Source organism: Lactuca saligna, chromosome 8 (genome assembly GCF_052625555.1).
Source record: "Lactuca saligna cultivar CGN05327 chromosome 8, ASM5262555v1, whole genome shotgun sequence".
Lineage (NCBI taxonomy): Eukaryota > Viridiplantae > Streptophyta > Magnoliopsida > Asterales > Asteraceae > Lactuca > Lactuca saligna.
In genome coordinates this window covers 2089641-2103798 of record NC_136424.1, presented here as the reverse complement: position 1 = coordinate 2103798, position 14158 = coordinate 2089641, and positions in this window count along the sequence as shown.

Sequence of the window (14158 nt, the reverse complement as noted above, 5' to 3'; positions counted from 1 at the left end):
ATTCAAGATAATTATTAAATCAAGAGTTTTAATATTTAAAATTTTAATTTAAATGTCATAAATTCGAAATTTTAAGATAGATTAAAACTAAATTGTTTTGAAATGTTTCAAAACTTGCCCTCAAGTTTTGGAAATTTAAAGTTGATTAAAAGTTTAATTAGGAATGTTAAATTCTAAAACCCTAGTAAGGTTTTGAAAAGTTCAAATCACACCCTTATGGTTTTATTAATCAAATAAGGTGTATAATTAAAAGAAGTTTAATAAATCCATAAAAGTTTAGGTTTACAATTTAATTGAATTAAAAGTATAATTGTTAAATTTGATCACCTAATATTTTAAAAGTGTAAAATGCACCCTATACTATATATAACATTAAAAGTCTAACATTATATATATGTATGAGTAAAAGTCATTCTTACCGTTAGTAGGCCTCATTCACGAAGCTGGTCTATAATGGGTGTTTAAGGAAATTGCCTATAATATGGCGATTGAATGGGTATCCACTCTTACCCACCGCACTCTTGACTAGTGGAGGGTCGTTAGCCGAACGGGTAGGATAGGACGAAACCTTCCATTTTAAGTATAATGAAATACAAAGTAACTAAATGTTTTTCTAATTCCCAATCTTAGTTACTTAGGCAAAAGTGAATTGATGCAATTCCATGAAATTACACTTTGTGCCCTTGCGAAGACGTTAATGGAGCGTGTGTGGTTTACCGGCACACTAAATGGTTCTAAGCAAAGGTAGCAAAGGGTGACTCAATGTTTGTCATAGTTCGGTGGAGCGTGTGTGGTTTCCCGGCACATCGAATAGGTGATTGTAACATGTGAGGGCACCGTGTAAGTTTGCATGGTTATTCACACCCGCTTTGTGATCCTCGGCATCCCAGTCACAAACAAGAGGGGCATATCGAGATTTAAACATGCCATTGAAAGTTCAATGAATCTCAAAGGATCTTGGAATTTTCATAGATTTAAAACTTAAATTTCTTTTTCGTTTTTCGTGGTGGAAATTAGTGAATCGTCATTCACTTACCTTCAAATATTCTGCAATTAGGGTTACGGCATCCCTCTCCCGAGTTGTAGAATATTGTGTTGGGTCCTAGCCTTAGTATTTCATTTGGGTGATTTACTAAGGAATCAATCTATCAACTAACTTGAATTCGTTTTTCTCCTGTTTTGTAGATGTCAAAGTTCGACAACTATGGTCTTCCCAAATCCCGTGGAACAAGCATTCCACATGAAGATGAAATTCCACGATTCGATCGAGGAACAAGAAATCATGCTTCACTTCCTCCTATAATTATTCTCCCTAACCCACAAGATTGTAAAATTGAAAGGTTCATTATCACTCAAGCCCTTGTGGCAAGTAAACATAAAGAAGGAAAGTCGGTGTGTGCACACGTCTTAGAGATGAAGTCACACATTGATAGGTTAAGAATGATGGGATCCGTTGTCGGTGAAGAGATGGTTGTTGATTGGGTTCTTCAGTCACTTCCTAACTCATATAGTGAGTTCGTAAGAGAGTACTATATGATGAACCACGACGTAACCCTTATTAATCTCACCTATATGCTTATTGCTGCTGAATCAGCAATGGTTTGGCGCAATAGAAAAGCAAAGTTGATTGGTGAATCTGCCTTCAAGACCTATATGGATATAGACAATGGCAATGAAAGACATGCAATGATCGAAAAGTTTGATCATAAGAGAAAGGCGATGTCTGAAGTAGTTCCATATGTTGTTCCAAAAGAGTCAATTTGCTTTTATTGCCAAGAGAAGGGGCATTGGAGACGAAGTTGCCCTATTTACCTAAGAGATCTAAGAGATGGAAGAGTCAAAAGTATGACTACGCTTCAGGTAAAATCTACTATCTAACTCCGTTAAGTTCCTATTCAGTGATTCTTAATACATGATGTGATAAGATTGCATTTGAATGTTTTGAAGGATCGGTGAAAAGAAAGGAAGCTTGATAAGAGAGCAAGATGAATCTAATCACAAGAGATGGATCTTGATCGCATGGACTTGAAGATTGGATTTTGAGCTTAGATAGTTATGATAGAGTTGTTAGAAATTTTCCTTTTACGTAGTTTTCAATAGATTTTGCATTGCAAGGACAAATGTTTTTCCGCTGCTTTTATAGATAAAATAAATTTTGTTTGACTTATTTATTTATTTGTTTACTTCCTTGTAATAAAATCGTTATGAAAATTGATGTTTGCATATTTCTACAACGAATGGATATGATTCTTATTTATGTTATTTACGGGAATGTCGAGAATTTACCAAATAGGGAGAGTTTCTCATCGCCCAAAGTTTCAATTGGACTGAAAATTGGAATCACGCAACTTGGTTGCATGATGAATGAGAAATTTCATATTTGGAAATTAGACAAATTCGTTGACAAAGTGTCAAGTGAAGGACTAGGAGATCGAGTACACAAAGTTATGTGTTGATCAAGTTCACCATAAGAGTAACAAAGATATTCGTCATGATTTACTAAAGGTTTGGTAAATATGATTACACTTACAAGATTAAGTATGATTCTGAATTGATTAAAGGGTTTAGATCAATAGTAGAACGAATAAGAAGAATCAAGTGGGCAGAAAGATAAGAGTTTCTCCACTCTAAGAAGAAGGGAGAGTAGCTTTTATGCTTTATGATAAGTCTTAATGATTGAGAACCATATCTCAATTGATCCTTTAAGTGAGTCTTAGTACAATTGTATGTTTAAGAAGAGGAATCAAGGATTGAAGAAATGGTTAAATTAAGAAGTCTATCATACTTCGTTGCAATAACAAGTCTTAAAGTTAAGATTGTGACAATGAGTGAAATGTATTAAAGGTTTATAACATTCATCAAATGTGGAAAGTTGTGATGTCTTGAATAAGACAAAGATCGACTAGAACCAATTTATGAAGTGTTTTGATAAAAAAAACTACACTAACTCTTGAATATTTGTTTGTTAAGAAATGTTTATTGACAAAAGAATCTTATATGTCAAGGAGTCAGTGGGAGTCTTATTGGTCTAGAAAGGTTTCAAGAACAAATCAAATAAACCTTATCGATCATCACTAGCACACGAGTTGAGGTTTACAACCTATCGTGTTGACAATATTTTGATTATGTGTTGTTCCAATTGAGTTAGTTATGCACGTGAGTCCTATGAGTTCTCATTTTGAACGCATAAAAGGCAAGGCACCTTAATCAATGAAAGGTACATTGATAGGAAAAGGTGAGTTGCTTAACTACTTGGAAGACGTGGTGGGCAGTTGTGCTACCATAAGGCAAGAAATCAAGATTAAAAAAAGGCTCGATCCATATGAGTTTGAATTTATCGTAAAATTTGGTTTTAAAAAATTCACATGGATAGGAACAAATACACCATTTAAATCTAAGTGTCATAAGATTTCCTCCTTCATGAAAATGATTGTGAGGAAATGCTTTCACTAAGAAAGATTTTAAGAAGATAGTGATTGTAAAATTGCATTCTCGAATTCGATCATGGTTACGGTATCCCTTTCCATAATTTGAATTGTGAGGTTTGGCAATTAGTATTAATTGTTAAGACACACATATGAACTATCTAAGGCAAAGGTGTATAAGTTTAAGAAGCCTTGATAAAAGATTATCAAAGCACTAAGTATTAGAAACATGGACTTAAGAAATTCAATAGGTATTGTTTTCTGAAAGTTAATATGTTTATGAATACATGTCAAAGATAGTGGGAGCATAAGTGTTATGTTTTATAATAATCATCATGATAGTGGGAGCATAAAAGTTATGATTGTATGATTATTATGGAAAGTTTTGCACGTTGGCAATATTAATTATAGAAAAACAATAGTTATACCTTGCAAAGTCGTAAGGGTTGTATAGTTGTTTTGCTATAATTAAGGGAGAGAATATTATGCTTCATTTCAAATCTAAAGGATTAGGTTGTGAAACGTTAATAGATTTAGTCAAAGGTACATAGTGTGTTCTTAAAATTTCGATTATGATTACGACATTCCTCTTCACAATTCGAATTTTGAGAACATAGCAAATAAAACATTGTGCATCGTGTCCCATACGCTTCGGGTATAGGATCGATTGCAAATGCTTTAATGTTTGACCATTCTTAAATTTTCCAAATGTCTAGCGCATTTAGAGGGAAAAGGGACTAGAATCGGTTTTGACTAAAATAATTAAACAACTATCAAAGGACAATCCAAAGTTCGACGAGGATTGGTCGCTTTTGAGTAGTTGGAAGTATAGTATTGAAAAATATGGAAATGTTTCCATATTGGATGGACCATATCGACATTATTATGAATAGATAAGATTCTATTAAGAAATGAGTCGTCATATGGAACATATGGAAGCGTGTCCATACTGGGAAGTAAATATTGAAAATTTATGACTAGATTAGAAACCTTTATGCAAAAGGATGTTCAAAGGAATGTACTTTAAGTGAGAGACATCGTATCTAAGGAATTGTCTTGTAACAATCTTCGTTAGAGAACTTTGCAATATCATTGGCAATAGTCTTTGTGACTTTGGTGCAGTGACATTACGAAAGGATCGTTGCACAAAGTGTTAGAATTTAGCGTATTCTATAAGTAGCAAGAATTTGATATTCTTACACTTATGAAAAAGGATTTGGAGTTGTGAAATGAGAATGATTGGAAATGTGTGCAATTTGTCTATTTCACAAAAGTAAGAACTATAGGTAAACATTGTGTGCATGCTAGGTGCATGGGACAAGTGTAATAATTCAAGTAAGAAGTTGATTACCCGAAACGACAAATAATGAGTAATCAATATGGTGATAAATAAAAGGCGTTTTATTTATACTCAAAGGTTTGAGGCCATATGGGATTAGTATTATTCTTGTGTTTCACATTTGCATGTTTTGACTTCCAGAATAATTGAGTTTATTAAGAATAATCGAATTATTCGAACGGGCCACAATCATTCATATGTTGGAAGTAGATATGAATGAAGATTGTCGTGAATTGGTGTGTGGATTGTCTAGAAGAGTATTAGACATAAGCAAATGTTTGCTGCAATGTTCATGAGTGCTTATGAATATGATTTGAGCATTGGATTAAACCCACGCTCACTTGGATCATTCCATGAATTGTATCACGAGTGATTAGTGAGACGATAACATCTTATATTCTTGAAACTGAGATGTGTGAGTTGTATCTTGCGAATCGGTTGCACATTGATAATATGTAAACGCACTAGTAACTTGGTGTTATAAAACATATTGTTGTGTGTAATTCAGTGAATGAGTGCAAGCAAGCATTGTATCAAAGTTTATCTGTTCCTTTTATCCAAAGAAGGATAAAAGCGATATCTTTGGGCCCCTCGATGGTTTAGTGATGACAAACGTAAATGCTCGGCCGGGCTAGGGCTAATTTGATTTGTTCAATTAGTCTGTCGTCATAAATCGGAAATCGAGAAGTAGTACAAAGAGAATGATTTGAAATCATATCTCATACGATATCTAGAATGGAGGAATATATGATCCCTTATCTAAGGACACGCGTATCTGATAGGATCAGAGTTGACAGCGGCTTTGGAAAGCTACGATTGCATATCAGGATCTGAAGTCATATGCATAATAGTTATTAGACTTATCCAAGTAGGAGACTGTTGGATTAGTGTCTAAGTCCATAACTATTTTGGTATGTACTTGACTCGATGGTGCATGGTCCTTTTGGGTTGCCTTCACCAAAGCAACTTGATTGGAGAAATAAATAAAGAGAGAGAGGTTATTATGATTTATTAATATGTTATAAGAATAATATATTAAAGGAGAAATCATATTTTCTTAATTAATATTGGTCAATAATTAATTAGGAATTAATTTTGTGATCAAGTGTAATTAATTAAACTAGAGGGGCTGAATTGTAATTATGTGATAGTTACAAAATATGGTAATGGTTATCCTAAATATGGGTTGAACGAATTCAAGGAGATAAGGATCCTTGAAATCATCCAAAGGATAAAGGATAAGGGTTTATTAAGGCTTATCTTATGGTTTGTTTGTGTATAAGCAACTAGATAAGGATAATGACTGAAACCCTATCTCTACACCTATATAAAGACCCTAAGGCCTTAGAATTCTTGTACTTGTTCCCAAGAAGTCCTAAGGACGAATTCTAACATCTCTCCTCTCTCTTTATACCTTCTCCATTTGCTCTTGGTGTTTGTAAGCCATTAGAGGAGTGACACTTGTGACTCTAAGCATTCCAAAGTTAAATCAAGGAGATTTAGGATTGTTATTGTTACATAACAATCAAGGTATGATCTTAAACCTAATTACATATTAATATGATTACTTGAATGCTAGAATTAGGGTTTATAGTCTTGGATTCAAAGCTTGTACAATAGAGAAACCTAGATCCAAATATTAGGGTTTGTATGAGCACATAGGATGTCTTATGACTAAAACCCATCACATACTACCTACCACATCTACCCATACTTTCCACACGGACCATCCCAGAGCTTCTAAGTAGCTGCTCGACCTGCTCTTTCACCAATCGCATCGCGTGTGCTCGCTCCCCAGCGAATTTCTCTACTCTACAAGCGCACTCATCTGGCTAGGGTTACTCCCTAGGCTCTTCCGTTGTCCTCCCACTTCTTTGCTATTAGCTGCTGAAGAGCTCCTAAAGATGCCAGCCATCTACCTCCTGAATATCGTCATATTCACTTGGTAGCTGACTCCCATCATCGAGAGTTCCACAAAGCACAAAGCAAGCAGCATTCGAGCATCGAAGAATACATAGGACTCCCTCTCTGTAGTAACTCCACTTTCTCGGCTCATCCTCGAAAGTACCATCAAACTCTGTAACTCTACCCCTCATGGGTTCTAACTGGATACTCTCACTCATCACATACTCAAAAGCATAACACATATAACAACAAGTCCTAGGCTAAGGCATCACAAATCAGGCCACTCTAGTCCTAACATATGAAATACCTAGCCTGTCTCTAGCATGCAATAATCTCTCATAAAGTGCATCATAAATATCTCATAACACAAAAGTAAGGGTATTTTGGGAAATCACCATTCGGGCTCTGGCTGATTGTACACAGTGCTCTTTCTTTCTTTCTCTTTGAACTCTTATTCACTTTTAGAAAATTATTTCCTTAAAAACTTTTCTTACTTCCTCAGTTTGAGTCCAGATTTACCCGAAGGCGCATCCGAATCCCTCAAACCAAGGCTCTGATACCAACTTGTAACACCGTAAATTTCAAGACAAAATTTTCATTTAAAATAATCATTTTATTCTTAGAAACGCTTGTTTAAAATCTCATTCATAGTCGAATTACAAAACATAACTCCATTTTCACTTGCGTAGAAAACCAGGATCCTCCAAAATATGACTCTTTCTCTGGTGTGTACAATCAAGTCGGTGTCGTCCCGTGATACTGAAAGAAACCTGAAAAACATCACACAAAACACTGTAAGCACGAAGCTTAGTGAGTTCCCCAAAATACCACACATAACACATATTAACCACTCGAGGCTATAACTCTATGGGTCCGTGCACCCAAACTCTGTGAACCCTCAAGTTCTAACTCTTGGAACCTTCCGGTTCCAACTCTATAAACATGCACAGCATAAATCACATAGAAGTAATACAGTACAACACATCACGTACATATAGCATACAAATACTCTGATCACAGAACTTTGGTTACCTACTCGAGGTAAAGTATAGTGAGAAGACTCACCTGGCAAGCAGAAAGCAGATATCCCCACACTTAAATTTCGAACTCGCCACCGCCTAACACGTAAGGCAAATACTCTTATGAATATAACTCTCGAGACTAGAATCAATCCTCTCATGGCACCCTCTTAAGGGTAAAAGACTATTTTACCCCTCTCTTGGCCCAAAGGCCACATCGCTAACCAAACCCTAAAAGTCAACGACCAACCCTTGGTCAAAATCAAAGTCCTCAGTCAAAGTCAACTCCTGACTGACCCTACTCACCGAGTCAACCCTGTGACTCGTCGAGTTCCCATAATCAGAACTTCACTCAATTCGCGACCTAACTCGCCGAGTCACCCCGAGACTCGCCGAGTCCAAAAACTCTGAGTCCACTCGCACACAACTCACCGAGTCATTCCTCGACTCACCGATTCTCGACTCAACCAGAGAATATCGGGACCCTTCGAAAAGACTCGTCGAGTCCAAGAACAGACTCGCCGAGTCTAAGGCTATCATCAACCTACTCAACGAGTTGTTCTTCCAACTCGCCGAGTCCCAACTCATCTTCAAGCCACTCGTCGAATACACCCATGTGACTCGCCAAGTACCACCGGTCTGAATCCATTCAGAAGCATTCCAGGCCATGCAACTCCTCCAAAACATAGGTCTAGCCTCCTACCACTCATCCATCACGTAAAGTGGCAAACTTTACGTGAATCCAAAGAGATCTAGGCCGTTTGCACATTGGGCTAGGGTTTGGGACATGTAAACTTCACTAAACACTCCAACACAGGGACTTTCATGCTCTCTGATTCTTCTCCCTTCCAGATCTGAGGTAGCAACCTCAGATCTAACCTCTAGACTTCCCATTTCATCCATAGACAAATTCCCACAAACCCCAAAATGAAGAAACAACATAACAACAGCCCAAAACGAGATATTACCTCTAAGAGATGCCCCAACTGCAATGTAATTCGAATCCAAGCAAAGCCCCTTGCTCCAAGCCTTCAATCTCCCAAAATTCCTTCAACAATTACTTCTCCAAGATCCAATCCACTCAACAATGGTGCTTCTCTGCGATTTAGGGTTTTATGGGGCTCAAGGGGTGATAAAGAGGCTGGGAGGAAAACATAATGATCTTTATATAAGGCTCAACCCCGAGAATTAGGGTTTTCTCCACTCAGCGCCTACTCGTCGAGTCCATCTCACTGACTCGCCGAGTCGGCTACTTAACACGCGACCAAGTCGCGACTCTACTCGCCGAGTCCATCCATGGACTCGCCGAGTCACTCTTTCACAACTTACTCTTTTAGCCCCTTCAACTCTACTCTTGATATTTTGGGATGTTACAATATATATATATATATATATATATATATATATATATATATATATATATATATATATATATATATATCATATAATATAATACTTGTAAGGAAATCATAAGAAAAACCATTTTATTTAATAATCTATAAACACAATAGAATAAATATTTTATTCGATACAAAATAAAATATAAAAAAATGCTACAAAATTTGAAAGCATTTTCATGTCTTCATGTCAATATTTCAATACTTTCTTCAATCTATCATTTTTCACATCTTCAATATTCACCACAATTTCTTGCAAATCTACAAGAAAATAAATAAAAAATTGATTGATGCAAAAACACTCAAAAATACATATGTGATTTACATGTGATTAACAATTTAACATATGAATCACATGTGATTCACATATGAATCACGTGAGATTCACATATGAATCACGTGAGATTCACATATGAATCACATGTGATTCACATATGAATCACATTTACATATGACATCTGTGACAACCTGAAATTTCCCATTCTAATCAAACCATTTCAATCTAATAGAACTAGAGCAGTTACAATGAAAATTCAAACTTAGAACATAAGTTTGGCAGTTTTAGGGTTTTACACCAAAAAGGGGTATTAGGAGAGTGGTTGCACTAGGATTTTGTGCAACACTGTAAATTCCATTACCCTAGAATCATTAGAATCCATTCCGAGATTAGAAATATTTTCTGCCAAAAATCTCAGGACTATAAATAAAATTCTGGACCAAATTGGTTCATTATTTGATTTCCAGTTAGAGAAAAGCCAAATACTCTCTCACGGATCTTCGGGTTTTCATCCCAGATTGTGAGTCTACTTCCCTAAATGTGTTTTAATACTTGTTATATGCGTTATAACATTGTTTACATGTCCAAAACACAAGATCCGGGAGTTTACCGCCCAAGAACGTTCTTGGGGAGTAAACTCCAAAATCAAGCCTAAAGGCCACCTAGTCCCATTTCCATGTTAGGAAACTAACTAAGGACTTAGTGTATGATCATTAGAGGCTAGAAACAAATCAAAATCACTTAGTTTGAGGAGTTTACGGCCAAGGAACAACCTCTTGGGCCGTAAACTCCAAGTAAAGGGCACAAATGAGTGCCTAGTGATCCTTTAGCCTTAGAACAAGAACCTAGAAGCCTTAAGCAAGTGTTTTAGACCAACAAAACAATTAGAAACCCACTTTGGAAAGGAGTTTACGGCCAAGATGCTCCTTAGGCCGTAAACTCCAAGTTTTTAGTGCTAAAAACCACTTCAAACTCTTCCTAAGGCTTAGTCTCATTTTTGGCAAGTACCTTAATGTGTTTAGGACCTAGATAACACATGAAAAGCATAAGTGTTGAAGAGTTTACGGCCAAGAGTATTTCTTGGGCCGTAAACTCCTTTAATGGGGTCAAAGAGCACCCTAAACACTTCCTAAGGCCAAGAGACTTTTAGGGCAAGTACCTAGATGAGATATGGACTAGTTAAAATTCTTAGGACCTCATTTGTGAGGGAGTTTACGGCCCAAAGAGTTCTATGGCCGTAAACTCCATCAAATGGTCCCATTTAGTGCCATAAATCTTCCTTAATCCAAGTATTGAAGCCTAGACTTGTTCCTAGAATTATTAGAGACTTGAAAGGACAATAAGAACCCTCCCAAGGGAGTTTACGGCCGTAAACTCCAAGGGAAAAGGGGTCTTTGGGCTGTAAACTCCCCAAAGGAGTCAATGTGGTGCCCAAACACTTGTATAGCCTTGAAACAATTCCCCTCTAAGGTTGTAGTACTTCTAAACTCCATTTCATGACTTGGTTGGGAGTTTACGGCCAGGAGCTTACTCCCCTGGGCCGTAAACTCTAATGAATATGGTCTTTTGACCTTAAACTTCCATTAGGGGCATTGCACTTCTTTGTTGCAACCCATTAGCCTCCTAGCACTTGACCAAAAGTGTTAACCTCGCGCTTAAATGTTATTACTTGTATAATTAGTGTTATAATCACTAATTATTTATATACATATGTTTTCATATGTAATTAGGATCATTGTGTGTGTCTAAGTCTCCACTTGACACCAAACACTTGTCCGATCCTTCCGTACGATAACAGTCCGTTCAATTCCAGTCACTTACCGCAGGTGAGATCATACCCCTTAACTAATGTTTTAAACTCTTTTTAAATGTTTTATGGGGGGGGATACAAGTAGAATCATGCTACTTATTATGTCAATCACATGTGATTAGTAAGTGGGATTATATTACTTATTACATCAATCACATGTGATTAATATACAGCATCAAATGATTTGGCTACTCATTAGCCGTTTTACCAAACAGTTTCCTTCAAATGACTTTTTGTAACATTTTATACGTTTTAAACTCCTTTTTACACTGTACAGCTTACTCCGTACATTTCCTTTCAAACTTATTTACAACTGTGTTTCAAACAAATGTTTCCTTATACTTAAACTGTTTTATTAAACTTATGCCTTCAAATTGTTTTATAGATTGACACCAAGTCGATCTTTTCTTAAAATAATACTTATATTTCAAATGTCTTACAAATCTTATTTATGCTTTTATATTATAAATTGCATGCCTCTATATGTATACTTATATAAGAAATGTTTAAAAGACTTAGGAAGGCTATCCACCCTATTTCCGTTTCGCGCCTTGAGATGTGGTCTGGTGGGATTTTGGGTATTCGTCCGAAGGTCGTTTAAATATTAGTTATATATCATGTACACATGTATAGTCAATAAAGGTCCTTCCAGTTCATCCTATGCCCTTGGGTAGCAAGGGTATACATCCATGTCCATACGTACACTTAGATTACTAGAAAGCTACCATATGGGTAGTTCAGGAAGATTCTAGAACCATTGCTAGAACGCGATATCATTCAATGAGTCAGTTCATTCATGAGTCAATACTTTCTAGAACATTACTGTACATTACATAAACAACTATACTAGAACGTTTACATTACTATACTTGCTAGATAGAGAGAACACACATTACAGCTAGCACACATAGACCATTACAGTTCATTACATTACTATACTTGCTAGAACAATTCATTACATTACAGCTAGAACAGTACATTACATTACATATACGAGAATACGTGAGTTACTGTGATTTAAATCGGAGCATGACTTAAAACCTCATGACTTGAGTTGCGGCCAGAATTCTCTTAAAGGGAGAGCGTGAGTTTGCGTATAGATCTATACTGGATTGACAATCCTACACCTTGCTGCTAGCTACAGCCGGACCTGCAGGTCTGCGGGTGCCAAACGTCATTCCGTTATTACGACCATTCATTTGTCGTTGTTACTAGTCGATAGTATGGTGCAATTTATCACAAAATGCCTTAGCCTAAAATACGGTTTAAGGTAGTTAGTACGGTAGTAGTCCTTTTAGAGCTACGTTTTAGTACTACGGTAATTTTTCCATTTACATATTTTTAGTGATAACCTCACTTAAACATAAATGTGCAAACTATATCTTTGGATAATGATAGTTATACTTTGGAAAATACATCCTCTTACAAGAGACACACACATGCAGAACAGTTAGGTCTTGGTAGAAGACTACATTCAGAACAATTAGGTCTTGGTAGAAGACTCCTTTTGTTATTAATAGGAATCATAGGGATTCTAGGGTTTTTCAAACACTTACAGTTCATATACACTTTCAATACTTTTAAGTACATATACTTACATTTTCTCACATACAAATTAAGACACTAAATACTTATGATCTCACCAGCTTTAAAGCTGATCCTCGCTTTCAAAATTACTTGTATCCTCAGGTCATCATAGACAGGTACCAACGCAAGGAGAAAGGAAGATGGAGCTTGTTCAAGACTTATCTTTCATTTTGATTTATGCTTTAGTGTTTATCAAAATTTGACAGAACACATTTGTATAATAATTATATTATTAATGCAATGGATGATGTTGTTGCTTGTTTACTACTTTACATTGTTGTTGATATTATACATGACGTCCTCCGCCCCAGAACGTTTCCGCCGTTCCTGGTTTTGGGGTGTGACAGATTGGTATCAGAGCATTGTTTATAGTGAATTGAGTATATCAACCCATAAAAGATATACTAACTATAAATACATAAGGGATTAAAAATACTCTGACCAAGAGTTTATACTTTAAATAGTAAAATATTTAAGTAGGTATACGTGCTGCATTCATACTAAAATCAGTGTCACTAGGACAGTACAAAAGAATTACGATTGTTGGACAACACAAGTGGGCTTAGAGACATATGGTCAAAACTGGGAAGATATAGCCTGATCGCCTATATTATCCGAGGGTTGACTAGCATGTGCCTAAGTTTAAGTGTGTGGTTGCAACAATGCTAAAATCTTACCAACCCTACCACAATGAGAACAATAGAACCTAACAATAAATTTAAAATACTATAGGTGTATTTTGGTGTTACTATGAGTACTTTATACTTGAGAATTAAAACGAGATCTTCATTACTAAGTTGATAGTTGCTAAGTGGATACACTAAGGCTGCATGTAATTAGGATGTTATAGACTTAGAATCTGTGATAATTTTGCCTTACCCCTATTCTGTGTGAATTTGGAATTAAGGTCACTTATTTGAAGGTCTATCCTATTTAGATTACACATAGCTGGTATGCACTTCACAAATAGCGATGTAACTGATGAAGATTTTCTACATAATTATCTAGATAGATCGTCTAATAATTATTCTTTTACCCTAAATTCTGGCATAGAAAACATAACTGGACTCCATCCCCTCGATAGCCATTACCTTCCGAATGAAGTCATAGCTGGTTGGTTTGGAGAATAAGCAGAGAATGATCATCCTGTTCCCCTTGAATGATCACCATGATGAAGACCTTTCGTCTGATGCTAACTCTAAACCAGAGTTTGAGAACCTACCCCGAGCAGCTCCCTTTCCAATTCCTAACCCTCGTCCGGCTTTTCATGGCCCGACCCTGAGTGAGTGGAATGCTTGGAAACATGGAGCCAAGGACAAGATCAACCTATGCTATTTGATGGCGACCGAAGCTTTTACGACTTGAGGAATGAGGGCTTAGCAGATATAGTCTTGCCAAT